The following is a 23,590-nucleotide window of genomic DNA, read 5'->3' as shown; positions in this document are numbered from 1 at the left end:
TCCTCTGATGGGAGCTCCCTTGTGGTGGTGGCCCCATCTGTGCCCCCCTGCACCCACAGGTACAGCCGCCACCCTCCCTACCAGTACCGCCCTCCCAGCAGCCCCTCAGCATTTGCCCCGTGCCCGCTCACCCAGGAAGGTGGGCATCACCTTCGCCCCAGGCACCTCAGGCCCTGCCCCAGTCACCCCTGCTGCCCTCAGTGAGGAGGCCATTGACCTCCTCAGGTCCCTCACTGTTGGGCAGTCTACCATTTTGAATGCCATCCCGGGTGTAGAGAGGCAGTTGCAACAAACCAATGCATGCCTGGAGGGCATTCACTCTGGTCAGGCAGCCCTTCAGCGAGCTTTTCAGACTCTGGCCTCAGCACTGATGGCAGCCTTGTCCCTGTCTCTAGCCTCCCCCTCCAACTTCCTCCACCCAGACACACACCCCTGTACCTCTTCCTATCCCAAGCACACCATCAGACCAGCATGCACACACCTCAACACACAAGGGAAGCTCTGGCAAACCTAAGCACCACACATCCCACAGGCACTCACACAAGCATCACACACATGCAGACACAACAACATCCACTGCCTCCACTGTGTCCCCCTCCTCCTCGTCTCCCTCCTCCCTCCCTGTCTCGTCTCCACTCACACCTGCATGCACTACATCCTCAGCCACTACGTCCATCACCAGCACACACACCACCACACCCGCTCACGTGCAGTCACCACCCCCACTACCATTCACACATCCCCTGTGTCCTCTCCCAGTGTGTCTGTGAGGCCACCTCCCAAGGTACACAAACGCAGCCACACACCCACCCAACAGCCATCTACCTCACGACAGCCTCCAGCCCATGCACCTTCACCCAAAGTCAGCAAACGTACACCTCCTACAACCACAACCTCTTCCTCCACTCCCAAACCCCCTCCAGCTACCCGCCCCAGTGTTCCTAAGAAACTTTTCCTGGCCAGCCTTGACCTCTTTCCCTCACCTCCCCCACCCCTTCAGTCTCCTAGGGCCCGACTCTCCAGGTCCCAACCTAGCACCTCAGCGACAACATCGGCGCGACCAGTGGTGCCAGAAGTCACCAGATTATGGAGTGCACCAGGCAGCAGGGCAGCCAGTCTGGCAAGGAGCCAGAGCACGGACAGTCCCCCACCTGTCAAGCATAAAAAGTTTCCCATTGCCCGGCGGGAGAGGGGAAAGAAATCAGCCACCAAAGCCGCTCCCAGGGGTACAGTTTGGAGGGTGGAGACAGCTGGGACACCATCCAAGATGGGGAAGGGGCACATTAAAACCGGCAAGACTGGCAAGATCAGCACGGCGGACAAGACCGCCAGCAGACCCGCTGCCCAGGAGAAGCCTGCCAGCAGCCCCGCTGCCCAAGACAGGACCACCAGCAGCCCCGCTGCCCAATCCAGGACCGCCAGCAGCAGCCCCGCTGCCCAAGACAGGACCGCCAGCAGCAGCCCCACTGCCCAAGACAGGACCATGTTATATTATTGTGAGCACGAGCGGGTTATGTGAGCGCGAGCGTTCAGTCGTTTCCCGAACGCGCTCGTGCGAGTTAAAATGAATGTAATGTTTTTGAAGAAGGAGGAGCGGTTAACGAGGCAGACGGCACCGGTCGAGTGGGTCGATTAACAGCGCCTTAAACAAACAAACAAGGTGTTATCTTGGTTTTTACCACATTATTTTGGCGACAAAGGAAAACTCGACTTATTGACCTACCTAGCGGCGCTCATTTCAGCAGGCAGATGTCGGTCAAGACATGGTGACAGAGGAAGCTGCCTTTCCTTCATGGAACAACACCTCCTTTCAGGAGATAGAGGCGTGTCACATATCCAGAAGCTGCTGTGTATCTTAAAGGGGAGTGCTTTTAAAGGAGAAGTCACTCCTGAAGCTGCCAGTTCCCAGGGATTTAAAGGAGATGTTCCTGGGCCTTTACAATTAAAGGTGAGTACTGCTAAAGGAGAAGTCATGGTTGTAGCTGTCATTTGCCAAGGATTTAAATGATAAGTCACCTCTGAATTTGCTATTTTGTGACTGTGAGTGTTTATGTATATTTTATTTTTTGCGACTTAAACTGACAACAGGGCGCAGTGATAAAATACACAGCAACACAATTCTTCTTCTGTTGGAGTCATAACCGTGGATAATTGTGGAATCCTTCACAGCATTGCGACTATCTTAGTCGTTTGGGATTTGTATGCTGATCCTGAACCTTTGTTTTGAAGTGTGTGCTCACCATCTTTATGAGCAATGGAGCACGTTTCAATTACTGCACCACCTTGTTTTCTTGTACATCCAGGTACGCCAACGATCCAGTGGGAAGACTGGATAGACATGTTTGACAATTATTTGTTGGCATTGGACAGCGAAGAGTTTACTGCTGCACATAAAAAAGCAATTTTATTGAACTGTCTAGGTTCAGAAGCACAGAGAATGTTCAAGTTTATGCCAGTGGCTACAAACAATGGGGCACGCATTTTAGATGAGTATAGGGAAGCTAGATTAAGGTTGAGCAATAGGTTTGCTAAAAAAACTAATGTAGTCTTAGCTAGATACAAGTTCAATACATGGCGAAAGTTGTAGAAGAGTCGGAAGTGTGCATGAAAGAAATGGGAAGGTATGGCAATGGGAGTAGGGAGCAACAAGTCCTGCAGGAAGTTGTGGGAGATGTGGAAACCAAAAGCAATAGTGTGGCTGTGGTAGAGAAGAAAACACTAGGGGGCATATTTATACTCTGTTTGTGCCGGAATTGCATCGTTTTTTTTTGCGCAATTCCGACGCAAAACTAACTCCATATTTATACTTTGGCGTTAGACGCGTCTAGTGCCAAAGTCCATGGAGTTTGCATCATTTTTTAGCGTGGACACCTACTTTGCGTTAATGAGATGCAAGGTAGGCGTTCCCGTCTAAAAAATTGACTCCGAGGCATGTGCGCCGTATTTACACTCCCGGGCAAAATTCACGCCCGGGAGTGGGCGGGTCAAAAAAAATGACGTACTGACGCTTTTGCGCCGTTTTTTAGCGCCTGGAAAAGGCAGGCGTTAAGGTGCCCTCCCATGCCCCCAGGGACCCCCCCCTGTCACCCTTGCCCACCCCAGGAGGACACCCAAGGATGGAGGGACCCACCCCTGGGACAGTAAGGTAAGTTCAGGTAAGTTTTTTTTAAAACAATTTTTGTGGCATAGGGGGGCCTGATTAGTGCCCCCCTACATGCCACTATGCCCAATGACCATGCCTAGGGGACAGAAGTCCCCTGGGCATGGCCATTGGGCAAGGGGGCATGACTCCTGTCTTTGCTAAGACAGGAGTCATGTCAATGGGGGTTGGGAGTAAAAAAAAAATGGCGCAAATCGGGTTGCGGCGCAAATTTTGCCTCAGCCTGACTTGCCCCATTTTTTGTCGCCCAAGCTCCATTTTCCCCTACGGCGGCGCTGCCTGGTGTACGTCATTTTCTTTAACGCACACCAGACAGCGCCGCCGGCTAACGCCGGCTAACGTCATTGAATAAATACGGCGCCCGCATGGCGCTTCAGAATGGCGTTAGCCAGCGCTCATTTTTTTGACGCAAAACTGTGTTAGCGCAGTTTTGCGTCAAAAAGTATAAATATGGCCCTAGATATTATGAAAAAACAGAAAATGAATGTGAACAGGAAGAAGTGTAACCGATGTGGTAGAAGTTTTCACAATAGTGATTTTAAGAGGTGTTTTGCGGTAGGCAAGGAATGTAGAAAGTGTGGGCGCAAAGGCCCTTTTGCACGTATGTGTGTCGAGTGGTCAAAGTCAAAAGGGGTGGCAGTGTGTGAAGAGGTGGTGGACGGCATACTTAGCTTAAGCGAGGATGATAAAGTCCACTGCGGTAAGAGGGAAAGTAGGCCCAAGGCATGGTTCACTTTTGGAAAAGTGAGTGTTGAGTTGATGGTGGATACCGGATCTAAGTACACAATAATTCCCAAATAGTTCTTTAAGAAAAATTGGCTTCAGCTTGAGTTGAAGTCTAAAGACATCTGTCCTAGGGTTATCAAGGGGAGGAGATTGAGATCCTGGGTTTCTTTTCAACGGTCATAGGCTTCAAATCAAGAGAAACCTTTGGCAAAGTGTATGTGGCTGAGTCCGGGCCACCAATTTTGGGCTGGATGCACAATAACAACTTAAATATAATTGTGAATCCCAGAGGCAAAGAACAAATTTTAGTAGTGGTTGACGGAGATGTCAATGTGATCTTGGAGGAAATGGGAGAGGTGTTTCGAGAGGAGTTGGGAGAGCTAAAGGGTTATGTCCATAAGATTCGCATGAAGCAAGGAACCGTTGCAGTGAAACACAAAGTGAGGAAAGTTCCTATTATTGTTAGAGAAGAGGTGAGCAAAATGTTGAAGGATATGTTGAAAGAGGGGGTGATTGAACCGGTTGAAGCTCCGGAATGGATTTCGCCAGTGGTCATCACGAAGAAATCAAATGGCCAATTGAGATTTTGTGTGGATCTCCGCAGCGTCAATCAGAACATTGTGACAGACAACTTCCCTCTACCAAACATCAATTAACTTATTATGTTACTTTATGGTAGAAAATATTTTTCCAATTTAGATCTCAAAAGCGCCTATCATCAGATACGATTACATCACAGTTCGCGCGATGTGACAGCATTTATCACCATGGATGGTACTTTCCATTTTGTAAGAATGCCCTTTGGGTTATCCTCGGATTGCAAGTGTTTTTCAGCGTATCATGACACGTGTTCTTGAGGGTTTCAGTAATGTCTTTCAGGGTGACATTTTAATTTTTGCGTCAACTATTGAGGAACATAATCAAATTTTGAGGAAAGTCTTAAAGAGACTTTTGGAGGTGGAACTAACACAAAGAAAAGAGAAGTGCGTTTTCTTGACTAAAGAGATTGAATATTTAGGACACATCATTTTGGGCGAAGGAGTTAAACCGAAAAAAGATTTGTTGGAGGCCATCAAACTCGCTCCATCACCAAAGAACAAAGATGAGTTGAGGACCTTTATGGGTCTTGTTGAATACTACTCTATATTTGTTCAGAATTTTGCCGATAAAACAGAGGGGTTGAGAATGTTGTTGTTCAAAGTTTGCAATTTTGTGTGGTCAGAAGTGCAGCAAGAGTGTTTTGACAATATAAATCAAGAGGTGTGTGCTGCAAAGATTTTAGTACCCTTTGAAACTTCTTCTCCCACTATACTGACGGTGGACGCTAGTGTGTCTGGTGTAGGTGCTGTCCTGTCTCAAGTTCACCACAGTGCAGAGAGGACGGTAGCTTTTACTTCACGCTCTCTCACTGAGAGTGAGAGGAATTACTCAATGATTGCGCGGGAGGCTTTAGAAGCTGCATGGGCTGTAGAGTATTTTAGACAGGACCGCCAGCAGCCCCGCTGCCCAAGACAGCACCGCCAGCAGCAGTCCTGCTGCCCAAGACAGGTCCGCCAGCAGCCCCGCTGCCCAAGACAGGACCGCCAGCAGCAGTCCTGCTGCCCAGGAAACCGCCACAAGCAGCACCGCAGGCCAGGACAAGACCGCCACCAGCTGAACCGCTGTCCAGGACACCGCCGCCAGCAGCACCGCAGGCCAGGACAAGACCGCCACCAGCTGAACCGCTGCCCAGGACACCACCGCCAGCAGCACCGCAGGCCAGTGACCGCCAATGATTCTGACGCTACTGAGGCCGCCACGGGCAGGATGAAGCACTCTGGGCACCAAGCTCCCTCCAGAACCAGTGGAGAGTTACATCCACTACCTCAGTCCTTGGCAGGATGAAGCACTCTGGGCACCAAGCCCCCTCCAGAACCAGTGGAGATTCATATCCACTACCTCAGTCCTTGGCAGGATGAAGCACTCTGGGCACAAAGACTCCTCCAGAACCAGTGGAGAGTTACATCCAGTACCTCAGTCCTTGGCAGGATGAAGCACTCTTGGCACAAGGCCCCCTCCAGAACCAGTGGAGACTGTTATCCACTTGAGAGACTGTGGCTTTGCACTCCCCAGGAAAAAGCAGTGGGCAAACCACCCACTGTAGAGACTTGAGAGACTGTGGCTTTGCACTCCCCAGGATGCAGCAGTAGGCAAACCACCCACTATAGAGACTTGAGAGACTGTGGTGGTCATTCTGACCTCGGCGGTAAAAGGCGCTTACCGCAGGTCAGAAGACCGCCATAACACCGCCGCGGTCGTGGTAAACCGCCACGGTCATTCTGACCCGCAACTGGCAAACCGCCAAAAACCCGACATCAACAAAAGTCCGCCACAGCAACGGCCAGCGAAAAACTAGCGATGACCAAACCTCCACCGTCACGCCAACAGAAATACGCCCATGCCATTCCGACCCACAAATCCCCGCAGCGGTCTTTCAACCGCGGTATTCCATTGGCGGTACACACCGCCGCAGTCAAAATCCACACACCTTTACAAAACACTACCACATTGGACAATTCAAAATACACACACCTGAGACACATACACACACCACTCCCACACACCCAATTAAATATAAAACACACACCCACATCACCCACAAACCCTTACGACCACAATTGCGACTGAAGGACAGAGAGAGACAGCACAGCATAGAGTAGACCATCACACAGAGGCAAATCCCAACATCACCCACACAATTTCCACGCACAAAACACCATACACCGCCACACTCACCACACTCTACAACACATACACCACCCCTCACCTCATCCACACCACCCCATGGCACCCCAAAGACACCCCAGGTTCTCTGACGCTGAACTCAGGGTCATGGTGGAGGAAATAGTTTGTGTAGAGCCCCAGCTCTTCGGGGCACAGGTGCAGCACACCACCATTGCCAGGAAGATGGAGCTATGGCAAAGAATAGTGGACAGGGTCAACGCTGTGGGACAGCATCCACGAAATCGGGACGATATCAGGAAGCGGTGGAACGACCTACGGGGGAAGGTGCGTTCCATGATATCAAGGCACAACATCGCGGTACAGCCCCCCACCTACTCCCCCAGAATTCACAGCATGGGTGGAGGAAGTCTTGCACATCCTGCATCCTGAGGGCCTTGCAGGAGTAGGCGGAGGAATGGACTCTGGTAAGTCAAATCTTCACCACTTCATTCCCCCCACCCCACCTGCATGCCAAATCATACCCCCACCCTCACCCCCACCCCCATCACACCAACTCCTTGCAAATGGCTCACCATCACAACCCACCCATCCCAAAACCTAGCCCTGCATGCCTCCCCAAAGCATGGACACCCATCACCAAAGCATTCCCACTGCACATACCCATCTCCCCCACAAGCCACCGTCACAAAAGCCCTCACAAGGGAATGCCAGCACTGGGGTACACGGCCACCCACCCATTACACGAAATGGCACACACAGAAGCAATAACCATACTCTTATACCCCTGCAGGACCCGAACGCCACCACACCGCCCAGGAGGGTCCAGAGATGTCCATCCCACCCCCAGAAGAGGCCCCCAGTGATGACAGCAGCTCTGTCTCCCTGGACCCAGATGACCAGCCCGGCCCATCGGGGACCTCGGGACAGTCGGTTCCCCACAGACAGCCACAGGCTACAGCAGACCTAACCCCCTCTGGGAACACCAGCACAGCTCCCACCCAGCGGGCCCATGCCTCTGTCTCCAGGACACGTCAATCAGCGGTGTGTCCACCACTACAGGGCACCCAGGTTGACCCACCACCCCAACAACAGGGACCTGGGGGCAGTGGTAGTGGGCACACGGTCCAGGGGACAGAGACCCAGGGAAACAGGGGAACTGGGAGGGCTGCTGTGTGACAGGGGGGGGACAGGCCCAGGGAACCGAATCTCCAAGAGGCCCTCTCCTCCATCATGGGAGCATACCACCGCTCCCAGGAGACGATGGCTACGGTACTGGCCAGGTTCCAGGAGATCCAGGTACTGCAGGAGGAACAGTACATGGGGTTCAGAGAGGAACTGAGAAACATTAGTTCCGCAATGGGGACCATCGTCGTGGCCCTTAACCAGATAGTCACCACATTGCGGGACCATGTGGCACCACAAAGGGCCCCTGTCACTAGCCTGGACCAGGAACAGCCTACCACCTCCGCCGGAGCTAGTGGACAGGAGGCCCCCACACAACGACAGGCCACCAGAACCCCACCTCCTGCAGAAGAAGAACCACCCCACAAGCGGTACCTGAGATCTCACAAGAAGACAGAGTAGGATGCCAAGACCCCCGCCAGCATACGATACCCCCTGATGTCATCCCACTGTCCCACATTGTCACCCTGTCCAAACTTAAACTGCCCCTGCTCCATCAGGCATATGGACAATGCACCTGTGAGACTGAAAACTGGACTCTGCCATGGACATTACTCCACCATCACCCGTCACCGTTTTACAATCATGTCCCTAAATTTAGCACTTTAATAAAATCACTTATTGCACTTAAAAAATCTGGAGTCTGCTTGTATTTTGAACAAATGTATTAGACATAACGGTGCCAAAATGTTCAGTTACATTGTGATGACAACATACCACTGTCACACAGCTGTAGTCCATGGGCAAACAAAGCAGAGGTCACGCAGTGGGGCCCACAGCTCTGAAAACGGAAGGGAAAGTCACAACTCAGTTAACAGGAACTGGGGGGAAACACAGACAATAGAGAGGCAGGAGACTTTAAGTAAATGTAAAATGGCGGGGTTGATTCGTACCTGTGTGCTACTGAAAATACTGTTGTATCACTGTGTCCCTGTTGTCTGTGTCGTCCCAGTCGTCTTCCTCCTCTTCACTCTCCACATGCTCCACAGCTGATACAACACCACCATCTGGACCATCCTCCTGCAGGAAAGGCACCTGGCGTCGCAAAGCCAGGTTGTGAAGCATACAGCAGGCCACGATGATATGGCACACCTTCTTTGGTGAGTACATTAGGGATCCACCTGTCATATGCAGGCACCTAAACCTGGCCTTCAGGAGGCCGAAGGTCCGCTCGATCACCCTCCTAGTACGCCCATGGGCCTCATTGTAGCGTTCCTCTGCCCTTGTCTTGGGATTCCTCACTGGGGTCAGTAGCCATGACAGGTTGGGGTAACCAGTGTCACCAATTAGCCACACACGGTGTCTCTGTAGCTGTTCCATCACGTAAGGGATGCTGCTATTTTGCATCATGTACGCGTCATGCACTGACCCAGGGAACTTTGCATTTACATGGGAGATGTACTGGTCAGCCAAACAGACCACCTGGACATTCATCGAATGATAACTTTTTCTGTTCCTGTACACCTGCTCACTTTCACTGGGGGGAACCAAAGCCACATGGGTCCCATCAATGGCACCAATGATGTTGGGGATATGGCCAAGGGCATAGAAATCACCCTTCACTGTAGCCAAATCGCCCACCTCAGGGAAAACAATGTATCTCCGCATGTATTTCATCAGGGCAGACAACACTCTGGACAAAACCTTAGAAAACATAGGCTGAGACATCCCTGATGATATGGCCACTGTTGTTGTGAATGATCCACTGCCAAAAAATGGAGTACTGACAGAACCTGCACCAGAGGGGGAATCTCTGTGGGTTGGCGAATGGGGGACATCAGGTCTGGCTCCAGCTGGGCACACAGTTCCTGTATAGTGGCTCGGTCAAGTCTGTATGTCAGTATGACATGTCTTTCTTCCATTGTCGACAGGTCCACCAGCGGTCTGTACATGGGAACATTCCTCCATCTCCTCGCAAGTCCCAGCGGACGGTGCCTAGGAAGGACAACATGGAGCACAGAGTCAAGCAACCCACAGGTACGTAACCACAGCTTGTACAGAACACGATTCGCTATGCATTGAATGGCTTGTATGAGTGGCAATGCAAGGCCTAGGCCTGTGTGACGCAGTACAAATTAAGCCATGTGGGCCCTTGAAATGGCGGCTGCCTGACCTGTGAAGTGTGACAATGGGATGTGAGGTCAATGCGCTGGCGTGGCACACCGTGGCGGTAGGCGTTCGAAGACCGCGGCGCAAAGCAGCATTGATTAACATTGAACCCTATGGGTTTCAGGAGCCAATGACGATGTGCGCCGGCGGTCGCGGTACGCACCGTCGCAGTACGCACCGCCGCAGTACGCACCGCCGCGGGCGTGACCGCCATCTTCTATCTGCTTAATCACTTGAGACCTGATCATCCACAGGAGAGGACCTATACTGCAAGTGCTGCTGTGACCTCGGTCTGGAAGATACAATGGCTGCTGCGACTGGGGAAAGGGCCCCTGCCTTCACATCTGAGGAATTGGAGAAACTTGTTGATGGGGTCCTCCCCCAGTATGCGCTACTCTACGGTCCTCCAGACCAACAGGTAAGTACACTGGGACCATGCTTTGTGGGCAATGCCTGTGTTGAGTGGGGTGGATGAAAGATGGTGGGGAGGGGAGCGAATGAGGCATGCATCGCACAACAGATGAGAGCATGTGCCATATCGCAAGGTTGGGGAGGGGGGGCCACTCACATCGACCATGCAGAAAATGATGATCTTTTTTTTCCCACCCTGTCCATGTCACATAGGTCAGCGCCCATCAGAAGATCGACATTTGGCGTGCCATCGCCAAGGACGTCCGGACCCTGGGGGTCCACAACAGATGGGGCACCCACTGCCGGAAGAGGTGGGAGGACATCCGCCGCGGGAGCAGGAAGACCGCGGAGGCTCTGCTGGGGATGGCCTCCCAACGTAGGAGGGGTGGCTCCCGTCAATTGACCCCCCTGATGTCCCGGATCCTGGCGGTGGCCTACCCCGATTTGGATGGGCGCATGAGGACATCACAGCAGACACAAGGGGGTGAGTACCAGCACATTCTGCTATGTTAGCGCACAGTGGAGGTGTCTGGGTGGGGGAGGAGGGCTGTGAGTATCTCTAGGCCAGGGCGACTTCTGTAGGCTGGTCCCCTCCGTAAGGCATGGCCCTGTGCCCCCGCCCCCCACCTCTGTAGGGTGCTAAGTACAGCTATCCATGGCCCTGGTTCACCTATGTGTGCAGTTGTCGTCCATAGGCTTGTAGGCCAAGTCACAATAATTGAGTAGTGTACACCGAGTGCGCGGCGTAGTGCAGGGGGCTTCTGTGTCTGTCCTCTCCGCCAACGGTGTCGCCAATGCATGCACTCAACATGTCATTTTTTCTCCCCACCCCCCTTTTTTGTGGTCTTCCTGTTGGTGTGTGCATTAGCATCATCAGGCGGAGGAGAAGTGGCATCGGAGCACGAGGGAGCTGCATCTCACATGGCCCCGGAGGGCCATGCAACCAACTCTGAGTTCACCAGTGAGACGGAGGGCGAGGGGAGCTCCACAACGGGGACCTGTGGAGACGTCAGCGACTCAGACACGTCCTCGGAAGGGAGCTCCCTTGTGGTCCCGTGCCCACCGCTACAACAGGTACAGCCGCCACCCCGCGCACCAGCTCCGCCCTCCAAGCAGCCCCTCAGCATTCGCCCCGTGCCCGCTCGGCCAGGAAGGCGGGCATCTCCTTCGCCCCAGGCACCTCAGGCCCTGCCCCAGTTACCCCTGCTGCCCTCAGTGAGGAGATCATTGACCTCCTCCAGACGCTCATTGTTGGGCAGTCTACCCTTCTGAATGCCATCCAGGGTGTAGAAAGGGAGGTGCACCGGAGCAATGCATACCTGGAGGGCATTTATTCGGGTCAGGCTGCCCATCAGCGATCGTTCAACGCTCTGGCCTCAGCACTGACGGCAGCCAGTGTCCCTGTCTCCTGCCTCCCCCCTCCAATTTCCTCATCCCAGTCCCACTCCCCTGTTCCTCTGCCTATCCCAGCCACACCTACAAACCAGCCTGCACACACATCAACACCCAAGGGCAGCTCATCCAGACATAAGCACCACAGATCACACAAGCATTCACACATGCAACATCCACATGCAGACATGCCAACAGCCACTGCCTCCTCTGTGTCCCCCTCCTGCTCGTCTCCCTCCTTGTGACGTCTCCACTCACACCTGCATGCACACCACCATCAGCCAGTACGTCCATCACCAGCACACCCACCAGAACACTCCGCACACGTGCAGTCCCCACCTCCACTGCCATTTACACGTCCCCTGTGTCCTCTCCCAGTGTGTCTGTCACCCCCTCTTCCAAACCACACAAATGCAGGCAGCCACCCACCCAACAGCCATCCACCTCACGACAGCCTCCGTCACAAGCACCTGCACCCAAAGACAGCACACTTGACTCTCCTACAACCACATCCTCTTCTTCCACTCCCATACCCACTGCACCTACCCTTCCCACTGCTCCTAAAAAGTTTTTCCTCTCCAAAATTAACCTCTTTGCATCACCTGACCCACCCCCTCCATCTCGTAAGAGTCCAAACAGCACCTCAGCCACCACAAGCCCTGCACCTACAAGGACCATAGTCCAGGGCTATTGGAGTGCACCAGCTTCTAGGGCAGCAACATCGGCCAGCAGCAAGGGGACAGCCAGCCCACCCCCTGGGAAAAAAACTAAAAAAGGGAAGGGCCGGCGCGAGAGGCCAGAGACGGCAGCCCCCAAAGGCAATACCCTGGCACCGTCACCTGGCACATCCACAAAGGGAGGCAAGGGCCCCAGAGAATTGGCGAAGGAGGGCAAGGGCAGCAGGGCGGACATTTCCGGCAGCAGGCGAGCTGCCCAGGAGGGCCCCACCAGCCCCATTTCGGGTGTGAAGGAGGACACCCACGGGCCCAGGACTCCAGCACAGGAGGGCCCCGCAAGCGAAAGGTCGGATGGCGACTGAGCAGAAAATATTGGCTCGATCTGGTTCCCTGGGAACACATGTCAAGCACCGCTGAACAGGGCCCCGCCGTGGCAGGCACCGCTGAACAGGGCCCCACCGTGACAAGCACCGCTGAACAGGGCCCCGCCGTGACAAGCACCGCTGAACAGGGCCCGCCGTGACAAGCACCGCTGAACAGGGCCCCGCCGTGACAAGCACCGCTGAACAGGGCCCGCATTGACAAGCACCGCCGAACTGGGCCCCGCCGTGGCAAGCACCGCTGAACAGGGCCCCGCCGTGACAAACACCGCCGAACTGGGCCCCGCCGTGGCAAGCACCGCTCCGCTGGGCCCTTCATTTCAAGCACCGCTCCGATGGGCCCTTCCTGTCAAGCACAGCTCTGCTGGGCCCTTCAACTCAAGCACCGCTCTGCTGGGCCCTTCCTGTCAAGCACCGCTCCGCTGGGCCCTTCCTGTCAAGCACCGCTCCGCTGGGCCCTTCATCTCAAGCACCACTCCGCTGGGCCCTTCATCTCAAGCACCGCTCCGCTGGGCCCTTCCTGTCAAGCACCGCTCCGCTGGGCCCTTCCTGTCAAGCACCGCTCCGCTGGGCCCTTCATCTCAAGCACCGCTCCGCTGGGCCCTTCCTGTCAAGCACCGCTCCGCTGGGCCCTTCATCTCAAGCACCGCTCTGCTGGGCCCTTCATCTCAAGCACCGCTCCGCTGGGCCCTTAATCTCAAGCACCGCTCCGCTGGGCCCTTCCTGTCAAGCACCGCTCCGCTGGGCCCTTCATCTCAAGCACCGCTCCGCTGGGCCCTTCCTGTCAAGCACCGCTCCGCTGGGCCCTTCATCTCAAGCACCGCTCCGCTGGGCCCTTCCTGTCAAGCACCGCTCCGCTGGGCCCTTCCTGTCAAGCACCGCTCCGCTGGGCCCTTCATCTCAAGCACCGCTGGCCCATTGGCAGGGCCGGATCTGTGTCGGCCAGGGCTTCACGAAGCACTCTGGGCACCATGCCTCCTCCAGAACCAGTGGAGTCTGTAATCCACTTAATGGACTGTGGCTTTGCACTCCCCAGGATGGTACAGTGGGCAACCCACCCACTGTAGAGACTTGTGAGACTGTGGCTTTGCACTCCCCAGGATGGTACAGTGGGCATGGAGGCCCCTCATGGATCTGGCGTCGTGGACTGAACTTGCTGAGGTGCCCCCCTTCCCTTCCCCCTGAGGTGCCTGTCGTTTTACTATCTGATGCCCCTGCAGTGTTCTCTCCAATGGAATCGGGTCTCATGTGTGGGCTTTGCCCATGTGTTTAGGCCCATTGGCCCACGAACAATGGATGATAGCCAATATGGGCCGGACTTTTGACCTATGTATATATTGTTCATGATGTAATATATTTTATTTATATTTTCATATTTCACTTAACTTCAATTATGCTATAATATACTCATTTTTAATAATCATTTTATTTTGTCTTTGCATTCTTCCGGGGGGGTGTCACTCTGACTTGTTGCTCTGCATTGATGTGTGTGTTGTGGTGGGTGAGGGTGGGGGTGGGTGGCGTATGTGTGCCCCCGTACTTTTTTGCCTAACCCCTCCCCTGTGTCGTAGGTGCAGTACTCACCGTTGTGTTCTGCGCCGGCGTTCGTGCTCCTGGTAGAGGAGCAGGTAGACAATAGCTGGTAGGATGTGTAGTTCGAGTTCCATGCTGTCCAGATTCCTCGTGGGGTGTATGGAGGTGAGCGTTTTCACGTTCGAAGTCTGTTTCCGCCGTGTTTTTATCGGCGGGGCTCCCGTCCCGGAAAAGGTGGCGGATTGGTGAGTTGTGATAGGGTGGGCGGTACATTGTCTGCCGCCTGTCTGTTGGCGGGGACCGCCATGCAGTTTGTCTGTACCGCCGTGGCGGTCGGAGTGGTAAAGTGGCGGGCTGTGTTGGCGGTTCCCGCCAGGGTCGGAATTCCATTTTTTTGCCCGCCTGCCTGTTTGCGGGTTGGCCGCCGCTTTAACACTGACCGCCAGGGTTGGAATGACCCCCTGTGTCTTTGCACTCCCCAGGATTGAACAGTGGGCAAACCACCCACTGTAGAGACTTGAGAGACTGTGGCTTTGCACTCCCCAGGATAGAACTGTGGGCATGGAGCCACCCTCGTGTATCTGGCGTCGTGCACTCAACCGGCTGAGGTGCCCCCTTTATTTCTATCTGATGCCCCTGCAGTGTTCTCTCCGTCTTGTTTGGGTATTGAGTGTGGGCCTCGCCCATGCCTTTTGGGCCCAGTGATCCACGGACTATGATGGTGGAATCCCTTGGACTTGTGTTCTTGGTGTATATAATTGTATATAGTATTAATGTATATATTTGTAAATATTTTTTATGTATGTTATTGAATATATCACAATTATTCGACTCATTTCCTTTTGTCCTTGCATTCTTCCAGTGGGGTTTGGGGGGATGTAACTGTAATGTATCAATATGTATTAGCGTGTGTGTTGTAGTGGGTGAGGGTGGAGGTGGGGGTGGGGGTGTTGCGTGTTGCGTGTGTGTGTCATTGTTTTTTCCCTCCCCCCTCCCCTGTGTCGTAGGTGCAGTACTCACCGTGGTCTTCGTCACCGGCGTTCGTGCTCCGGATAGAGGAGCAGGAAGATAAAGGCTGGCAGAATCTGGAGCTCAGGTTCCATGGTGTCCTGATTCCTCGTGGGGTGTGTAGAGGTGAGCGTTTTCCCTTCGAAGTCCTGTTTCCGCCGTGTTTTTGTTCTCGATGAATCCGCCCCAGAAAAGGTGGCGGATTGGTGGGTTGTAATAGTGTGGGCGGTACATTGTCCTCCGCCTGTCTGTTGGCGGTTACCGCTGCGGTGTTTGTTTGTATCGCCGTGGCGGTCGGAGTGTTAAAGTGGCTGTCTATGTTGGCGGTTTCCACCACGGTCGCAATTGAATTATTTTTACCGCCAGCCTGTTGGCGGTTTTACCGCCACTTTAACACCGACCGCCAGGGTTGTAATGAGGGCCTCGGTCCCCCACACTGTGAACGATCTTGCCGCTCAAAATCCAGTAGTCTCAGTAGGATAATGAGAGCCTACGCGACATGGCGCCGCCAACATTTGGTCAGGCTCTAATTTTCAGGTCCACCAGTATATCTCGGTCTCATTCAATATAATGACCCTCGGTTTCGTATACGGAGACGTCTGTGGTACTGAGGATTTCCACCACTGCCATATAGGTAACCCTATTTTACAGCGGGTGGTTGTTTGAAGCTTGAACCTTAAAAGGAAAAAAGACCCTGTCTTGGTGTGCCTTCTCTGAACCTTTAGTGCCTTTATAATGGCAAATCCCCAGGCTGTACAAATAGCTCTTAATATGAGACAACCACTTACAACACATTTATTAGCACATGGACTTACAGCACAGGGAGGTCCAGTCACATTTGTGGTGGAGGCTCACGCAGCCTATAGAACAGAGCTGTTTTACTCTTGGGTCACATTTCCAGCAGTTGATGGGAACACAAACACATTTCATACATATACAGCTGCGAACGCCCCTGGGCAGTACAGGGCGTACGCATACTTTGAGATACCTTTATCTTATCAAGAACATAATAATTGGCTTGATGGCGCCCTACCTCATACAATATTACCAGTAAGGTTAGGTCCAGTAAGTAACGATGGTCCTACCTGGCCCTTATTGGCCACATATACACCTCATCCTGCGGTTGCGAATATGGCGGTAGATGAGGCTTGACGCTTATATACTGAATTAACAGCAATACATAGATGATTAGTACAATTTGTGATGCAGACACTAAATACAAACCCAGCGCGTGCTGCTCCAGCACAACCACATGCAGTAACACCAGGTATAAATCCAGTGACTCTACACTCTATTATGGGTAAGGTCCCAGCAAAGCTAGAGGAGACTCCGTTTTGGCTGGCACAAAAAATCAATACACTGGAGGCGGTATTTCCCCATACGGGACCTCAGGATAAACATAGAATATTAACTATGTGATTGCCCTTTGGTATTTGCCGTCCTCTATACAATGGCACACGGTACACCGACACTAGCCAACTCACCAGGAGTACTTAAACAAATTCAAGATGAATACTGGGCTGCCCCGGCCTTAGATTTAGGAATGCAACTGATGGGCAACTTTGCCACAGTTTCTTCAATAATCCTAAGTAATCTTAAAGGGGAAGCAGTTGCACTTGCAGTGCGCATGCGTCTTTGTGATGTTCGCAACAAGATCAGGAGTGGGAACTGCCTAAAATAATAGCGTAAACATATTCCAGTATTGGTCGAGATAGCCTTGGTGCCAGACCACAAAAACCTCAATTTCAGGGTAAAATTAATAAAGACAATACTAAACAACAACCTGAGGGAAAAAAGAAGCGCTGGGAGAACAAACAACAAACACCTAAAAAAGAAAGGGGAGAATCTCCACACACGGAGACCCCACAGAATAGGAATAATCTCAGAAATAGAGAGAATATAAAAACGCCTGATAGATATCAATATACTGATACACGCCAATCTCGTTCCTTTCAGGACTCATCGGAAAAGAGAAATGAGAGAGGTGTGCGATCAGAGCGGAGAACAGAGTACGTGAAACCGAGACAGGAATCACAACGCTCTTCGGAGATTTCTGTTAAGAAGGAATTGAAACCAGTACAACAAAAAAAACAGTTTAAAAAGAAAAAAATGGGAACTGTCTCAGTTAGACATGCCGCTCAGGAAGAGGGTTCTCTTGAAGAACAAGAACTGGGCTCTAGCACTGCTAGACAGCGCGGCAGAGGTCACAGTAGTTCGCCAGAATCTTCTAGAGCATCTGGAGGTGAAAGCAACTGATGACTTCGTACAAGTAGAAACAGCAGATATGCGTGTCTTCGAACCCAATAGAGTGTATAGAGGTACTCTGCAATTGGAAGGAGACATTGAACGCACCATACACGCAATCTTCTGGGATCGTGTACTTAAAATATATGACATTTTGTTGGCCGAAAAAAGATTGGCCGCCTGATTTTGTCCGCACCTGCCCAGCTGGGGAGGAGGTTATTACACCTTCTTCTCGCCCCTTGTTCCAGAGGAACTCGCTAAGTCCTATTCTATAGAATGGGCTCTCGCACAGGCACCTGCGTTATATAGAAATCACGTAGGGTGGGACAGGGATTCTCCATACGAATTTAATTCCCATTAAAGGTGAACCTCAATCACAACCGCAATATCCCATAAAACATGAAGCAAGGGCACCGGTGAAAGAAATACTTACACAATTAGAATACCAGGGGGTGATTGAACCCAGTGTCTCACAGATGAATAATCCATTATTCCCTGTAGCTAAACCTGACCATTCATACAGAATAGTCTTAGACTACAGACATCTAAAAGGACATACACGTACATATGCTATACAAAATACGCATAGCACTGCACAAATGAGCAACATTGTGCGAAAAAAATATAAAACGACTTTGGATATCTCTAATGGATTCTTCTGCCAGAATATAGCGCCTGAAAGCAGAGACTTGACAAGCTTTAGCACACTAGGCTCCCAGAAAAAATTCTGTTGTTTGCCTCAGGGGTATAAGAACAGCCCAGGACTGTTTGCAGCTCGTGTGACTGCTATTTTACACGAGTTGGACCCTGAAGCATTGTCATATGTGGACGATATATATCTCACGGATGATGAGTTACTACAACATTTAAGACGGGTAGCCCACATTGTTGTGGGGTTTGACGAACTCAGCTACAAATTTAACTTCAAAAAATCTAAAATTGCCTTCCTCAGCGTCCAGTTCCTGGGATATGAGCTGTTACAATAAAGATGTAAGACCACAATTGATTAAAGCAGCGCATGAGGGGGTGGCCTCTGTACGTGCTGGCGTGGCTGCTACAATTTCACTCTTGCATGCCCGTTATTGGTGGCCTGGTCTCTATAAAGAGACTAAGCAGTATGTCCTTTGTTGTGACATCTGTCAACAAATTAAAGTTTCCACAGCTAAGCGCCCGCCGCAGACACCCCTCTTAATCTCCAATAGACCTTTGCAATGTGTGTACTTGGATCATTGCGGTCCATTAACACCGGATAGTGCATACAAATATATACTAGTCGCTGTTGATTCTTGCTCCAGATTTGTGTGGGTGTGGCCACAACGCTCGGCTGACGCTCAGACTGTTATTAAAGAGTCTTTGTCGGTACATATGCAGTTGTGGCATTCCATTCGGACCAGGGCCCTGCCTTTGCCTCAAGGGCATTCAGGGACACCATGGCTTCGCTGGGGGTCCAGCTCCAGTATTCGTCTCCATTTCATCCAGAGGGAAATTCTGTCGTGGAGCGATTAAACCACGATTTAAAGCAATTCTTTACAGCCAGAGTCTTAGGTAAAGGTGGTAGTTGGCTAACCCACCTGTATGGAGTTCAGAGAGCACTAAATAACCTGCCTAGAAGGTCCCTGGAGAACAGGCATATGAGTGCCTGTTCGGAACACGAATGTTTGTTCCGGATCTTGATGGTCCTGGTGTGGAGGCGGCGGAAACACCTTTTGACATAAATGATCATGTCACTGTTTTACAGGAATTACAGCAGTTCCATGAAGATAACTCTTCTAAAAGTGCTGCCTCCACAGGAATTAAGGATGTGTGAGTAACACCAACCGGCTGGATTCCCAGGGTTGGGGATCTTGTGCATGAAAAGGTCGCAGTGAAAAAAGAATTTGGCCTTTCTTATCGAGCACCAGTCCCTGTGTTGGGGATACACGGAACCAGAACTGTTATTCTACCACCGTTGCCAGGTGCCAAAGAAAATCGCTTTGTTTCTATTGACAATGTAAAGTTACAACATGTGGCCAATTCTACACAGCCGACCAAGAGGAACGTCCAGTAGTTCCCGAATCCCTCTCACTACTGAAGAAGAAGTTCCGCTTCAAGTTGTCTATACCAACACTGATGCCTCTCCGAGCTTGGGGAGGGTGGATGATGATGATCTCGCATTAATTCCACTAACAACGAGCAACTTAGAAACATTTGATCAAGTCACCATGACTACAAACGTGACGGATGGTGCTGTCTACAGTGTACCACCACGGCAACGCCTTTTCCACGAACTGCCTCTGGTTACTTAGCCGACAACAACAACGGTCTATTGGACTAGTTTGCCTCTTCGACTGCTGACCTGTCAGGTCCAGGTAAGCTGATACATTGGCTTAAAGATACGTATTTTATTTTTCCATGGAACTATCTGTGGCTTTTATTGACTGTCCTAGCGTTTTTTCTTTGGATTGGGTTTGTCATTACCTTTTTTCTGTTAATACATGGTCATTTTCTTCCGGAGAGATCTGCGGTTGAACAGGTGGAGGAGGTATTGAAACCACATTTTTCATTACATAAGGTTCGAAGAGACTTGTCCTTTGTGAATATTTCTGCAGTGCCAATTCCAGATGGGATTGTGTGGGATAAAGTAATGTTTGATATATACGGTCCCACCGAAATAATTCAAATACCGTATGTGTTAAAGTTATCCATGAATTATATAGTTATACCAGACATTGTATCTGATGATTGGGATGTGAAAACAGTTGATTCAATGATGACAGAATTGCGATATTATACTGTCTATGAAAATGAGGATGTTTACCAGTTTAAAGACAATTATGGTGACATGTTTTGCTATAATTATTATGGGCACCACTTTATACATAAAGCGAGCAGTCCAAAAACAATATTTCATTATACGCAATGGGAACATTGCCCAACTCCCCCGCAAGGGAGTTCAAAAACTTATTTTGAAAAATTTGCGTATTTTTCTGGGCATCACCAAAAAAATGCTGCATCATATTATTTTAAGATAACTCCGACTAGGGATAAACAAATGTTGTTGACCGACACAAAATTTATATATTCGGAATCCTTTGTTTCTCGGTTATCAATTGAAGGTTATGAATATTGGTCAAAAAATGTTGATTCAAAAAGTGTTTGGGGAACAAAAATTTGGCAGACCAAGGGTAGAGAAACATTGTTTAGAGCATATCTCATCCCAGTTCAAATGATTTTTTAAATAAAACAGTACAACAGACCAGTTGCTTAGGCTTAGCTACAATCAGAGAATTAAACATGCCAAGCAAACCTGCTCCTGCAAAATTTAATAACTGGCAAAAGTACACAACTGCAACTTTTATTGAGGTTAATGAATGGGTCCAGAATGGTACCTTTAACACTTCACTGACACATCCAGGTGGGTGGATACCAACGGGTGTCATCGACGTTTTGTCACCTCCTCAGGGAGTAGGTCAGACCCTCGCTATATATCACCAGAACATGCTGAAATAATTACAACATATAGGGGGTCATTACATCCCTGGCGGACGGTGTTAAAGCGGCGGTAATACTGCAAACAGGCTGGCGGAACAAAAAAGGGAATTATGACTGTGGCGGAAACCGCCAACATAGATAGCCACTTTAACACTCCGACCGCCACGGTGGTACAGACAAGCAGCACGGCGGTCACCGCCAACAGACAGGTTGGAGACAAAGTACCGCCCACAATATTACAACAGGCCAATCCGCCACCTTTTCCGGGGCGGATTCTCCGTGGATAAAAACACGGCGGAAACAGCTTTTGCAATGGGAAAACGCTCACCTGAACACACTCCACGAGGAAGGAGGATACCATGGAGCAGGAACTCCAAATACTCCCTGCGATTGTGTTCCTGCTCCTCTACGAACATCAGCAACGGCGGCGCCGAAGACATCGGTGAGTACTGCACCTACGACATAGGGGAGGCGGGAGGCAAAAGTCAGGGACACACACACGCAACACCCCCACCCCCACCCCGACCCTTGCACACTACAACACACATACCAATGCATAACCAAACATCACCGGAACAACCCCCCCGGAAGAATGCAAAGACAAAAGGAAATTAACTACAACCATTGTAATCTATCAAAATACAGTAAGCACATATATACATAAATATATACACATTCCAAATATATACATCACGATTAGTAGTGCACTCATGCAGATTTCAATGTCCGTGGACCACAGGGCCCAAAATGCATGGGCGAGGCCCACACACAATACCTGTCCAGAAACGGAGAGAACACTGCAGGGGCATCAGATAGAAATACAACAGGCACCTCAGGGGGAAGGGAAGGGGGGGCACCTCAGCCGGATGACAGCACCACGCTAGATCCACGACAGGGCTCCATGCCCATTGATGTATCCTGGGGAGTGCAAAGCCACAGTCTCACAAGTCTTTGCAGTGGGTGGGTTGCCCACTGTACCATCCTGGGGAGTGCAAAGCCACAGTCTCACAAGTCTTTGCAGTGGGTGGGCTGCCCACTGTTTTATCCTGGGGAGTGCAAAGCCACAGTCTCACAAGTCTTTGCAGTGGGTGGGTTGCCCACTGTTTTATCCTGGGGAGTGCAAAGCCACAGTCTCACAAGTCTTTGCAGTGGGTGGGTTGCCCACTGTTTTATCCTGGGGAGTGCAAAGCCACAGTCTCACAAGTCTTTGCAGTAGGTGGGTTGCCCACTGTACCATCCTGGGGAGTGCAAAGCCACAGTCTCACAAGTCTTTGCAGTGGGTGGGTTGTCCACTGTTTTATCCTGGGGAGTGCAAAGCCACAGTCTCACAAGTCTTTGCAGTGGGTGGGTTGCCCACTGTTCAATCCTGGGGAGTGCAAAGACACAGGTGGTCATTCTGACCTCGGCGGTAAAAGGCCCTTACCGCCGGTCAGAAGTCCGCCATTCTACCGCCGCGGCCGCGGTAAACCGCCACGGTCATTCTGACCACCAACTGTGAAACCGCCAAAAATCCGACATCCAAGGAAGGCCGCCACATCAGCGGGCCGCGGAAAACTGGAGATGACCAAACCTCCACCGTCACGCCAACACAAACACGCCCATGCCATTCTGACCCACGAATCCACGCGGCGGTCTTTCAACCGCGGTATTCCATTGGCGGTACACACCGGCGCGGTCAAAATACACACACAGCTCCAAAACACTGCCACATTGGACATTTTTAAATACGCACACCTGAGACACATACAAACAACACACCCACACATCCAATCAACTATAAAACACACACCCACATCACCCACAAACCCCCACTAGTTGGAAATCGGAGCGAAGGCGAGAGCGAGAGAGATAGAGATAGAGAGAGCGAGCACAGCAATAGAAAACCCCAACACACACAGGAACCCAACTTCATCACCCACACCACATCTACGCACACATCACCACATATCACCACGCACATCACCACAAACACCACCCCACACCTCATCCACACCACCCCATGGCACCCCAAAGACACCCAAGGTTTTCGGACCAAGAACTCCAGGTCATGGTGGAGGAAATCATGAGGGTTGAGCCCCAGCTCTTCGGCACACAGGTGCAGCACACCACCATAGCAAGGAAGGCTGAGCTATGGCAAAGGATCGTAGACAGGGTCAACGCTGTGGGACAGCATCCCAGAAATCGGGAAGATATCAGAAAGCGATGGAACGACCTACGGGGGAAGGTGCGCTCGATGATCTCCAGGCACAACATCGCCGTGCAGAAGACTGGCTGCGGACCCCCACCCACTCCACCCCAATTCACAGCATGGGAGCAAGAGGTGGTAAACATCCTGCATCCTGATGGCCTCGCTGGAGTAGGCGGAGGAATGGACTCTGGTAAGTCAAATCTCAACTACTTCACCCCCCCCAACCACCAGCATGCCAACCCCCCCCCCCCCTCACCCCCAATCTCACCCCCCAGCACATAACCTCCCTGCCAATGTCTCACCAGCACAACCCACCCTAAACAACACCAACCCCTGAATGCCAACACAAACCATAGACAGCCACCACCAAAGCATGACCATTGCA

This window comes from Pleurodeles waltl, chromosome 3_1 (assembly GCF_031143425.1).
Source record: "Pleurodeles waltl isolate 20211129_DDA chromosome 3_1, aPleWal1.hap1.20221129, whole genome shotgun sequence".
Taxonomy (NCBI): domain Eukaryota; kingdom Metazoa; phylum Chordata; class Amphibia; order Caudata; family Salamandridae; genus Pleurodeles; species Pleurodeles waltl.
The sequence above is the reverse complement of the archived record's forward strand: the minus strand, read 5'-3'. Positions refer to the sequence as shown.